The sequence below is a fragment of the Rhinolophus sinicus genome, chromosome 1 (genome assembly GCF_057876585.1).
Source record: "Rhinolophus sinicus isolate RSI-liver-muscle chromosome 1, RSI-T2T, whole genome shotgun sequence".
In the NCBI taxonomy this organism is placed as follows: Eukaryota; Metazoa; Chordata; class Mammalia; order Chiroptera; family Rhinolophidae; genus Rhinolophus; species Rhinolophus sinicus.
This window is the reverse complement of record NC_142501.1, coordinates 67,145,009-67,158,473: the sequence shown is the minus strand read 5'-3', so window position 1 is coordinate 67,158,473 and position 13,465 is coordinate 67,145,009.

Here is a 13,465-nt window from a genome sequence, read left to right as displayed (position 1 = left end):
TATGGCACTTCACGGCAGAACTACCTGTGAAGTGCCAGAACGGTGCACAGGATCGTGTTTCTTCATCTGAGGTTATAAACTGTTTTGTCACAGGAGGTCAAACTAGCTCACCAACCTTGTGATAATTAACCAGGAAGACCTCACTGATGCTGGTATAATGAATTCAACCCGTATAAAAGGCTGTGGGTTTCCTTGGTGTAAGGATAATAGCTTTTTCCTCCTGGTGTAGATTATGCAAATAAAAATAAATAGGTGCGGCGAAACCAATTACAGTAATTTTAGGCGCAACCCCAACTCTCATTCTTCCACAGAAGTTAGCACACAAGGTGGAGCGGAGTCTAGTCCAGTGTTTGAGATCATGGGAACTGAATACTGGGGGAGGTAAGTCCTCCAGACCAGCACGGGCAAGCTTTTTTTTTTTTTTTTTTCAGGAACTGAAAGTTCAGATGCGAAGTGTCCAGGGCGAGATGGTGGATTAAACGGATGCGTGTGATTTCCTTCCCTGACCCAAATTTAATCTTCTATTGCAGTACCCTCCCTGAGTGGCATTTCACCACCACCACCACCACCACCCAATTTTTTTCCAAAGCATTTATTATTCGCTCTAAAATACTATGTATTTTACCCTTTATTTTCTGCCTCTCCCTTCCTCCACCCCCCTAATAGAATGTAAATTCGCAGAGAACAGGACTTTTGTCTGTTTTGCTTACTAACACCCCCAATTAAGAATGGAGACTAAACACTGATCAGATTTTCAAGAATGAGGCTTCTTAACTTTGATCTTCAACTCTAGACCCAGGGTGATATGGGTGGATTATTTGCTGACTCTCATCTCCACCCTCTACTCCCATGTTCCTATTTTTAAGTATTTCCCCTTGGGCTGGTCAGAAATTTTCCTGAGAAGAGTTTTGTAATCTCCTACCTGGAGGGAGAGTAAGGTCTGGCAAACTGTCAGATTCTGGGAGCTGAGTTGGGAGAAGGTCTGGGAGTTTCTGCGTTCAATGTATTTTTTTAATCAACTTTTCCACATTGGTTTATAGGCTCATGGGAGCAAATCCATGTCCAAGTTAGCTCAGCTAGAGAAATAGAAGCAGAAGGTCGATTATCTGTCCTGTCTTTTGATTCTATGCTTCCAACTTCTGCCAGCTCCCTTCCATAGTCTCTCTTTGGTCCCATTGATCAGTGAAACCTTATGATATATCTATTCACTTCCCTGACGTCTTTAACATGCTTCTTGTGCATCTTTGATCTGAGAAATCCCCTCTCATTCTTCCTTGTCCTTCTAACCCCAATGGGCCACACCTTCTCGCCTTATTTTGGACGGGACCCATCCTCTATAGGCCAGGTCTTATTTATTTCCTTTACACAAAGCAAGCAGAAGCCTCACACAATGAAGCTGCATGTATACTTCAACAAAGAGGATGAGGTAGAGGGAAAGGGAAGCAAGGGAACTGACTTGAAGGCCTGGAGCTCCATAACACAGCATATTCAGGATGTTTATGGGAAGTTCATGGATTTCCTTAACTCTACCACATGTATATAGAGGTCCCAGCTGAGTTTACATGAACTTGATGAACTTCATTTCTCCATGAAGTCATATTGGCAAGAAAAATGGTCTTCAAAATCAAGTCCTTCTTTGCTAAATCTTCCATTAATTCTTCCGTTTCAAGCTACCATGTGCAAATGAGCTGCAAAGACTAGTCAAGATCACTAGTTAGCTAGAAGTTACCCGTGGGGACCCTGGAACTCTCAGGGACACCTTTCTCAAACAATAGCATAACATTTACATAATGATGGCTTTATTTCCTTTTTTTTAACCTGCCAGCCAAAACACAGATTTGTTGTTGGTAACAAGGGAGAAATTTTATGCAGTAGAATTCCTTTGGGGGGAACATTACACTATTTCAAAGGCCTTATCTTGATGAGGCCTTTTGGGAGTGTAAAACAAAAGACTGGCAACCCAAGTGTCCGTGCGCAAATGCATTGATAAATAAAAAGTAGTATGTACATAAGCTGTAATATTATTCAGCCTTAAAAAGGAAGGAGATTCTGATACATAGTATGACATGGATGAATCTTGAGGACATTATGCTAAGTTAAATAAGGTAGTCATAAAAGATAAATACTGTATCATTCTACTTGCCTGACAGGGCATAGTAAAAAGTCAAGATAAGTAGGCCAAAAAGGATGTTTCTTTCTTTCTTTCATTCATTCATTCATTCATTCATTCATTCATTCATTCATTCATTCTGTATGCTTTCTCACTGGGAACATAAGCCCAGGAGATTCTGATTGCATAGATCTACAGTGGGCCCTGTATTTTTTAGAAGGTCCCCAAGTACTTATGATGATCAGCCAGGCCTGGGAACCATCAGACTAGAGGGGAAACATTAAAATATTTGCATGGACTAGTAAATATTTGGGACTAATACTCTGAAATGATTCTGAAGCTCTTACTAAAAGAGTTCCAAATTTAAAATAGGAAACCCTTATCAGGAGAAACCGTTACACTAGAAATGTGTTTTAAAATTCTATTTTCTCTTACCTGAAGATCACAATTACGTAAACACCTTGATTTCCTCCCTTAGTTATTACAGATAATCAACTTGCTTAATTCTTACCTGTTCTGCAGATAGGGAAAGTTCGATTAGCTTACTGAACAAGTCATACTAAGAGGATCTAAAATAGGAGGCCGGCCCGGTGGCTCAGGCAGTTAGAGCTCCGTGCTCCTAACTCCGAAGGCTGCCAGTTCAATTCCCACATGGGCCAGTGGGCTCTCAACCACAAGGTTGCTGGTTCAATTCCTTGACTCCCGCAAGGGATGGTGGGCTCCGCCCCCTGCAACTAAGATTGAACACAGCACCTTGAGCTGAGCTGCCGCTGAGTTCCCAGATGGCTCAGTTGGTTGGAGTGCGTCCTCTCAAGCACAAGGTTGCCGGTTTGACTGCCACAAGGGATGGTGGGCTGTGCCCCCTCCAACTAGAAACGGCAACTGGATCTGGAGCTGAGCTGCGCCCTCCACAACTAAGATTGAAAGGAGAACTTGACTTGGAAAAAAGTCCTGGAAGTACACACTGTTCCCCAATAAAGTCCTGTTCCCCTTCCCCAATAAAAAAAAAAAAATCTTTAAAAAAAAAAAAAGGGATCTAAAATAACACTTAGGCAGGGCCAACTTCCTGGGCTCAAGACCTGTGCAGTCACATAGGGCTCACGCTTAGAAGAGCCCAGTGCTGGGATTCATGCTCCACTGTTGCAGTCTTGAAATTCTTAATTTTTTAACGAGGGGCCCACATTCTCATTTTGCACTGGGCCTGCAATTTATCCAGGAGTTCGGTCACTGATTCCAACATGTGATGCTCTAGGCTCAGCTGGAAGAAAAGTCATATGAGTAAAGGAGCAGCACTGTCCCTTTTCCTCAAGATTCAACATGCTATTTTATAGACAATTTTCATACTGGTTTGGCCAACTAGCACTGCAATACTGTCTAGTATCTTCCATTTAAAGAGAAGCTAGAACACATATTACTTATAACCAAGTTTCAGAGAGAAATCCTCAGAAAGACGAATATAATTTTCTCATAAATATTTACAAGTTTCAAATTCTTGGACATGAGTCACTCCATTTGTCTTGGTGTTTCCTTGTGAATGAAGTCCATCCAGTGTCTACAGCTTATTGAGAAAAATCTGTGAAGCTAATGCAGAAAGAAGAATCAAGGATTCCAAAAATAAATGTTTCCATCTTGAGCCAAAGAATGAATCATTTGTGCATTCATACGTTATAGAAAATGTGATCCCTTTTTCCCAGTTTTATAAGGCCCACACCTATCAGAAACACTAATTCTTACGTTTACTGATTTAGACTAGGTCTCAAAAGCCATAAAAAGACCATTCATGGAAATGAACAAAGAATGTATTTGTATCTTTATCTGAAAATTCTTGCCAGAACCCATTCCAAATTACCAGAGTAACATTTACTTTATATTTGTATGTTTTCGCGAATTTTATAAACCTTGATGCTAACTGATTTTTGCTTGTAAAGTAGAGATAAACTGATGTTGGGAGCGAAGACTGGTGCTATGTCAGAACTGAAATGTTTGTGCCTTATTTATTAAACATAATCATCCTTTCTCACCAGAAATCACCATAGAGCCTGCTTTCTCAGAAGGCTCTGAAGTCCAAAGTCTGGGTTTCACTTCTTCCTTTTCCCTAAGCACCTAATACAATACAAGCACATGGAAAGTACTCAGCAAATCCTCTTTTCACACTTTCTCCAATTGTGGCCTCCCAGGGAGCAACTTCCTTTCTGCTGCTAATTTTTCATCTATATCTGTCCTAATTGGGCCATGCTCCCAGGGAGGCAACTTTTCATGTTCTCACTTTCACACTTCCTTTATAATTTATTTGTCTTTGGTCCCACTCCCTCTGATTCCCCAGATGAAAATAATCTGGTGACTAATTCGGGCTCGTGTTTTGTAGTCACAAGGTAGCATGTGACTTCTATTCTCCTTTAGGTAACATTTTTTACAATAACAATGAGATATCAAGACAGTGGCCAATGGAGTGACTCTGAGAGTTAAAATGTATGGCTAGGGAATTGGGATTTTGAAACATCTCTAAGTCTCATAATTTAGATGGCAGCCTCTGGGCAGGACTGGCTCTTTTGAAAAGGTATTTGTTCATTTCTTTGTGCAATCATCAAACACGTATTAAGGACAGCCTATGCAGGGCAGACAACATTGAACAGGATGACCAAGCCCATTTCTCATGGAGTTTACATTCTAGGCATGTGGGAAGATGATCTACAAACAAATAATAAGAAAATATTTAGTAATGATAAGTGCTATGATGAAAATAAGACACAGTGGTATGAAGAGAAGTGACTGTTAGGGCCTGGGCTGGAGGTTACAGCTGAGTCGTCCCAGAAGGCCTCTCTGAGGAGATGACATTGAGGTTGAGACCTGAAGGCTAAGGAACCAGACACGCGATGGTCTAGAAAAAGAACACGTCAGACACATGGGAAGACCTAGTACGAAGGCCCTAAGACGAGACGCAGCTCTGTTTGTTCAAGGGTAATGTGGCTAGAATGTAGGATGGATGACCAAGGGAGGTGAGGGGAGAAAGGGAGGCAGGGACCGGGTCATGGCGTGTCTTAGAGACTGTGAAGAGGCTTCGGGCTTGAGTCTGGGTGTGACTAGAAGCCACTGGAGTGTTTTAAGCAGGTGATGGATATGTTCTGCTTGTGTTTTAAAACAACCCTCTGGCATTTGCTTTGTGACTAGACTATGGGTGCCAGAGAGGAAGCAGGGAGGGTAATGAGGACAGAGACGATGGTGGCTTAGGCCAGAATGACACCTGTAGTGATGTTGGCAGCAGACAGAATCAACAGATGTTACTGATGTATTATATATGGAGGGGAGAAAAGGAAAGAGAAGAGTCAAAGATGTGTCCTGGGGTTTTGGTTTGAGTTTATGAATGTACGGTGGTGTCATTTCCTGAGATGGAAAAGCTGGGGAAAGGGGGCCAGGTTGGTGAAACAGGTTTTGAGGGGGAAACCAACAATTACATGTTTTTAAATGTCGAGTTTGAGGTGTCTATTAGACATCCAAGTAGAACTGCCAAGTGAGTATTTAGATACGTAAGTCTGGAGCAGGGAGAGAGGCCAGGGATAAAAACTTAAATTTGGGAGTCATTAGCATATAGATGGAAGTTAAAGCACGGGGTTGGATGAGATTATCTAAAGAGGGAGGGTAAATGGAGAAGGTGAGAAGTTAAGATGCCACCACTTAAAGGATAAACAGAGAAGTCATCAAAGGAGCCATTGAAAAAGATAAAAATCTGAGCTTCGTGTGTCTGAGAAGCCAAGAGAAGGTAATGTTTCAGGAAGAGAGAGTGTAAATGGTGCTGGATGCTGATGAGAAGCTGCATGAGATGCAGGCAGATGTGTGGCCATTGGAGGCCTTTGGCAGCCTTGACAGGGCAGTTTCAGAGTGATGGGAACAGAGTGAGGGGATTGAGGAAATGCATGTCATATTCTAGCAGGTTGGGCAATATCCCCATAGCTGTGCTGGTTTAGGAACACACAATGTTCTCAGAGGTTTGGGCAGGGGGGTGGGGGGTTTGTTGTTGTCGTTTTTTAAAAATATTTTTTCTCAACTCTTTGGCACACAGAAAATGCACAACAAAAAAATGCTGTGAAGTTTTCATTGCCACTTACATAGCTCATAAATCTGGAAATGCCATGAAAGAGCTCCTAAATAACCAGTATTAATAATTTTATGGGGTAGCTCTCCAAGACATCATGAAGAAATAACTAATAAAAGCAACTGTAAAAAGTCTAACAAAAATAAAAAACCTGACTGGGAATAACTCATGCCTGATGAATTTTTCTGTTGTAATACTAACAAAGCTACCATAAACACATGGTATTCACTTCTGTGGTTAAGGCAGTTCATATTATAACAACTCCCACAACCAGCAAAACTATGTCTACAATTGTGAGAGACTTTTATTTCACTTGTCACAAAGCACTACAGAAACTTTATCGTGTTCTATTTAATTCAACAAATATTTTTACTGGGCAGATAGTAAATAAAGGGGTTGTGGTTGCTGCTGAAGGGGACACCAACATGAGTCAAAGATGAGTCACACATCATAAAAAGCTGACAAAAACTCTCTCTACCATCAGGCCGCCACCACAACAGGGGAAGGGACTGAGTCTATGGCTTACCACTGAAACCCAACTCCTAGACGTAGAAGGAAGGCACTTGTCTTAGTCTGTTCGGGATACTATAACAAAATATCATACACTGGGAGGCTTATAAACAACAGAAATTTATTTTGCACAGTTCTAGAGGCTGGGAAGTCCAGGATCACTGTGCCAAGCAGATTTGGTGTTTGGCGAGGGCTTCCTGGTTCCTAGAGAGCCATATTCTTGCTGTGTCCTCACATGAAAAGGAAACTCTGTGGGATTGCTTTTACAAGAGCATGAATCCCATTCATGAGGGCTCCACCCTCACGATGTAATCATCTCCCAAAGCCTCCCACCCCTTCATACCGTCACCCTTGGCATTAGGTTTTCAACATAGGAATTTTGGGGGGACACAAACATTCAGAGCGGAGGAGCACCCAGGTCAACATTTGTGAATGAATGAATTCAAAATACAGTAAGATAAGTAGGTCTGGCACATAGTAAGTGTTCAATAAATATTTGTTAAACAAACATCTTAGGATACCTTACAAAATAAGTAGGAAAAACATAAACAAAGGGATATAGAACTAGGATTGTCAGAAAAGATTCTTGAAAAGATTGTGTCTTCTGCAATAGGCCTTGGAGGCCGGATAGAATTCTAACAGAGTCAGAAGGAAAGATATTCTAGGCATGGAAACAAGAAAGAACTGTCTCTGTGAGATTTTTTACCCCCAAAGGAGATCCTTTAAAGAGAAAAGAGAAAGTACATGCATGCTGGAGGAGGCTCTTCATTACCCAGTCATGTGAAATATGTGTTCGTTCATTATTTTGAGTTCGTTCATTATCCAATATTGAGCCAAATATTCTGTCGGGGCAACGTGTGTCAACGCCTTGGGTTGGGTTCTACAGTGATAACTTGCCGAGAACTCTGTTTTTTATGACTGGTACCTACTTACCCAGCCTGACCTTGTCTTCTTGAGAAATAGTAGTTTTGGTTAGATCACCTATACATTTTGGGTGAAGACAGTCAGCCATCCAACCTCAGCCAGAATCATGCAAATAGACCAGAATATAACACAGGTAGCAGAGCCTAAGGCTCATGTTGTTCTGACCCAGCCATAAGCACAAAGGAGGTACAGTTAGCCACAAATGCTTTTCCTCCCTGCTTACTTTCATGGGAAACAGGCGGCATCAAAAACACCTGTAGGACTAACTGACCAGATGGAGAACCTCTGTAAAATCTTGCCCTGTCTGTCATCTTCCCAACAATTTGGGAAAGGCAAGGACTCGGGGAGGTGTGAAAATATACACAGGACAAACTGGGGAAAAGGCTCTCTCTTCCCTCTCTTTAGCTGCTGCTCTGCCTCAGAAATATACCAGATGTGTGTTTGGAAGAGGGGAGAGAAGTGGGTAGAGCCAGCTTCGTCGGTGTGGGGCCTGCATAATAGCTCAGGACCCTTGGTTTAATGGCCATAGTTTCACTCTCTTAATAATTTTTGAACCATGGGACCTCATCTTCATTTTGCACTGGGCCCCACAAATTGTGTAGAAAGATCTGAAGGCAAGAGTTGGTCCTCCCATCCTAGCCTTCAGGGAAAAGCAAGCTCCGTCTTAAACTAGTGCTTCTTGACCAGTTTCTGGTCAAGTTCTTTCTTCTCCCAAGTACTCCCAGTGTCAGAACAGAGGACTCACTAACCTGGGTCTGAGGGAAGAGCAGGAAACAGCTCTCCTCAACTGTGACATTTCTTTGAAGGTGGATATTTCATCCTTTAAAAAAAAAGTGATATTTGCATTCTGCTCCATAATATGTCTGTTGGATACATTCAAAAAATAAGATCGGCTTCCCTCCTACTCCTAAAGAAAAGCTTTAAGTAAGACTGACACTTCAAGAAGATACACCCTCTTTATCACTTGGATTTGAAGGCCTTCTGCCCTCCCAAATAACCTCTCACACAATCACAAGTTGGGGCACACAGGGCTAGGAGAAGCGAGTCAAAGTTCCAGTTCTGCAAACACCCACTCACAGAACTCCACCTTCGTTCTCCTCACATGGTCCCCGCATGGCCTTCAATGGCACATGATGTAACTCCTTTTATTCTGCCCTTCTTCCTTTTCCTCTTCTTATATAAAAAAGTCTCATTTGCTTGCTAGAACGCAGACCTCAAATTGCTTTATATTCTCTCAATCCAGAGGTGCCCTCATGGCCCGGCTAGTCAGCTTCTGATTAGGCTTCCTGGCTCAGGGAGGGGCTCTGCTCTTCCAGGCTCCATCCCTCTTCTTGGCTCTGGACACAAGGTCCATTGATGGTGGGAGGTATCAGGGCCAGTGTTCAGCATATACAATATGAACTCTAACAGTCATCACCATCATCGGGCTCTTTCTTACCTCTCAGGTTTGTACATGCAGTGCCCTCTTCTCAGAATGCTCAAGGATTCCTACCTGCTCTCAGGTCTCAGTGTAGATGCCACTTCCTCTGGGAATTCTTCCTTGACATACCCCACCCCCACTCACCACCAAGTCTAAGCTGGTCCTCCCATCCTACTCTTTCCTCCCTTTATAGGAATACTTACCACAGCGTACTTACTAATTCTTGCTAACTTGCCTGTTACCTGCCTAAACCCCACGCATGATCAGAACAGGGATTGCTTGCCTTGTTCTATACTGTACTCCCTAAACTTGGCAGCCCACCCCCCCACACACACACACAAACATTGTTGAATGCTATTGAAGTGTAGACACTGTTATGTAATTTTTATTTATTATCTCACCACAATCCTGGAAGGAAAGGATTAGAGTTCCCATTTAACAGATGGGGAAAGTAAGGCTCATACAGATTAAGTTGCCCAAAGGTCACACAATTGGAAGTGGTGCCATCAGGTTGTCAGACCTTAAAGTCTATATATTTAATTCCCTGTGCCAGGTGGAGTTCAATCCAAGAAGCAGAACTACCAGGAGTGATATAGAGTGAGGGATTTCAGAATCTGGCCGTAAATGAGCAATTGTTGGAGCTTGTTAAATGGTCTACGCAAGGCTATTGCCTCCTCATCTGGTGCTGGGGCCTGCAGTCCACAAGGCAGGTAGCCAGGAAGGAAAGATGGATGTGAAGTAGAAGAAAGCAAGGACACACAGGAGCTTGCAGGGATGAGCTGGAACCCTCCAGCACATGACTAGCTACCACCCTGCCTCCAAGCCTCCAACTTCTATGTGCAGATGACTTCCAGGAGCAGTAGGCACCTATGTCAGGAGTAAACACACACCTGGTCCAAGGGTCACAGAAATTGAAGGCGATCTGGTGAGAGCTGGAGGAGCTGTGGGCTTCCGCAGTGAGCAGATGAGCAAGGCCCCCATCACCCCCATCTTCTCCAGAAAATGACCATTTAAAATCATAAAACAGATAGTTCACATTTTCAATGAAAACCCCAGAAAATAAATGATCAGTATTTATCTGATACCTATATTCCAGCTATTATAGGCAGATAATAAAATCTGGGATATTTAGGGACACAGATCAGAGGACAATTATAAATCTTAAGTTTCAATATTTCTGTTGATTCTGTAAAGGAGATACTGAAATAACCTCACCTGGAGTCTGAAGATGGGCCCCAGCAGTAATTAACTAAAGGCCTACCTCAGCAAAAGCTCAGAGCCCTTAGCGGTTTGGGACCTATTTGTTTGTTTGTTTGTTAGATTCTATTTGGGCCTTGAGAGTTGCTTTGGGATGCTGTGATATTGTGGTTTATAATAAGAAACATATATTTGGTTTTCATCCCCATTTCTGGCACCGAGCTCCTAAAACCCTTGGAATTTCCTACGTGATGAGAGCTGAAAGTTCTCTTGTTATGTTAATGAGATGACTTTTGGAAAGCTCCTAAGGATGGGGGCAGGTTGGCATGAGAACCAACCAGGTGATTAGAGGTTGGAACATTCAGTCCCACCTCCACCCCAAGGTTCAGGGGAGGGGAGATGGGCTGGAGGTTGAAATTATCACCAATGGCCAGTGAGTTAATCAATCATGCCTACATAATGAAGCCTCCATAAAAACCCAAAAGAGGGGTTTCTGAGAACTTTCAGGTTGGTGAACAGGTGGAGATTGAGCGAGAGAGGGGCACTCAGAGAGGACATGGAAGCTCCCTGCCCTTTCCCCATACCTTGCCCTTATGCATCTCCTTTATCTGACTGTTCCTGAGTTAGATCTTATTAATAAACTGATAATCTAGTAAGTAAAATGGTTCTCTAAGTTCTGTGAGCTGCTCCAGCAAATTAATCAAATCCAAAGGAGGTCATGGGAACCTCTGATCCATAGCAGGTGATAACTTACGGGACTGAACTCTTACCCTGTGGCATCTGAAGCTACCTTCAGGGAGAGTGTCAGGATTGAGATGAATTGTAGGACACCCAGCTGGTATCCGGAGAATTCCTTGGTGGTGGTGGGGGAGCCCCCCCGTATTAAAATTGGGTGTTCAGAACCTCTTTAGGTGGGGAACAGCTGTTAGAGTTGTTTGGAGAGGGGATTCTGGAGATGGATAGAAAACATGAAAATATAGTATAAATCTATAAAAAAAAGTGAGACTGCTCATTATCTCAATATTGTTTCTAATGTGTGTGAAGAAATGTAATAAAAACTATATAAGAATGTAAAATACAACATACTTTGTCTCTTCCTGGGCCCTCCACTTCTCCATCCTTCAGGCTTCAGCTTAAACAGACACATCTTCAAGAAGCCTTCTCTGACTTCCACTCATGCCCACTCCAACCCAACTAGCACCCTCAGTCTATCTCATAATACCCTATAATTTCCTTTCTGTAGTACACATCAAAATGGTACTTGAGTGGTTGTTTATCTCTGAGTCTTCCCCAATAGCATATGAACTCTGTTAAAGTGAAGGCTATGGTTCTAACTTTCCACCATGGTATTCACAGTGCTTAGCATATTATTAGATGTTTAATAAGAATGACTAACCAACTCAATCATGGGAAGACAAGAGAATTTGTTTTAGGTGCTGTCTGAGTATATTTATAGCTTCATTTTGCGGAGATCATTGTTGAACGGACATGATTTAGGCTGTTTTCAAAAGGATCATAGAAAAGAAAATGACTGGATGAACTTACAAGTGTGAATTACAGTAGTCCCCCCTTATCCATGGTTTTGTTTTCCACCATTTTGGTTGCCTGTGGTCAACCATGGTCCAACAATATTCTATGAAAAATTCTAGAAATAAACAATTCATAAATTTTAAATTGTGTACCATTCTGAGTAGCATGATGAAATCTCGAACTGTCCTGCTCTGTCTCACGCCAGGCATGAATCATTGCTTTGTCCACTGTATCCATTAGTCATTAGAAGCTGTCTCAGGTATCAGATGGATGGTTGCAGTATCACAGTGCTTCTGTTCAAGTAACCCTTATTTCACTTAATAATAGCCCAAAAGCACAAGAGTAGTGATGCTGACAATTGCCCAAGAGAAGCTGTTAAGTGCTTCCTTTAAGTGAAAAGGTGAAAGTTCTCAAAGTTACCATTGCTTCCAGTCTCTAGACACACAACCACTAAAGGAATTCATATAACTACCACTGCTTCTCTATCAAATGTATGATTTCTAAAGTCAGATCAGCAACCCGTCACTTTGTTCCTTGTCAGTTTCCTTTCCCATTCCTTATAGTAACTTTACCAAAATTTAGCTAATCTCCTCAAAGTCCATTCCCCCTCCTTTCAGAACTCAGTAAACAACAGTGAAAGGAGAATCTCTTCAAGCCATCTAGTAGAAGTCACATTTAACATAGTAACGGTAGCATACCTTTTTAAAATTACTTAATATTGAATATTTACTCATTCATACAGATCATAGGGTTAGTGCTATGGATCTTGGACTTCCAGCCTTCAGAACTGTGAGAAAAAAATCTCTGTTGTTTAAGTTCCCAGTCTAGGGTGTTTGTTCTGGGACCTGAACTAAGACAGTTAGCTTCACAGGTAGATGTGTTTGTATAAAAAAATTAACTGAAGAATCATTTGGCTTTTATCTGTTATGTTCATTTAATTTTAATTGGCTTAGTTCCATTACAAAAATCTAAATGACAATTCAAGTTATTTACAATTTCAGGAGATTCTTTATAAAAAGAGCAAATGATTTATATTAAGGAAAATCATATTCATTCATCTTAAAATAATATTAAATGGATTGTTTTAGCTGGAACATTTTATTTTTTCTTTATAAAAATATGTATATTTATAAAAATAAATATTTATATTTATTTTTCAATTACAATTGACTTTCAACGTTATATTTATTAATTTCAGGTGTACAGCATAGTGGTTAGACATTTGTATAATTTATGAAGTGATCCCCCAGTTAGTTTAGTACCCCCAACACCATAGATACTTATTACAATATTACTGACTATATTCCCTTTGTTGTACTTTATATCCCCATGACTATTTTGTAACTGCCAATTTCTATTTCTTAATTCCTTCACCTTTTTCACCCAGCCCCCCAAACCCCTCCCACCTGACAACCTATGAGTGTGTTTCTGTTTTGTTGGTTTGTTTTGTTTTTCAGATTCCATATATAAGTGGAATCATATGGTATTTGTCTTTCTCTGACTTACTTCATTTAGCATCATGAAATAATGCAGCTCCATCCATCGTGTGGCAAATGGTAAGATTTTGTTTTTTTTAATGGCAGAGTAATATTACATTGTATATATGTTCCACATCTTCTTTATCCAATCATCTATCAATGGACACTTAGGTTGCTTCCATATCCTGGCTATTGCAAATAATGCA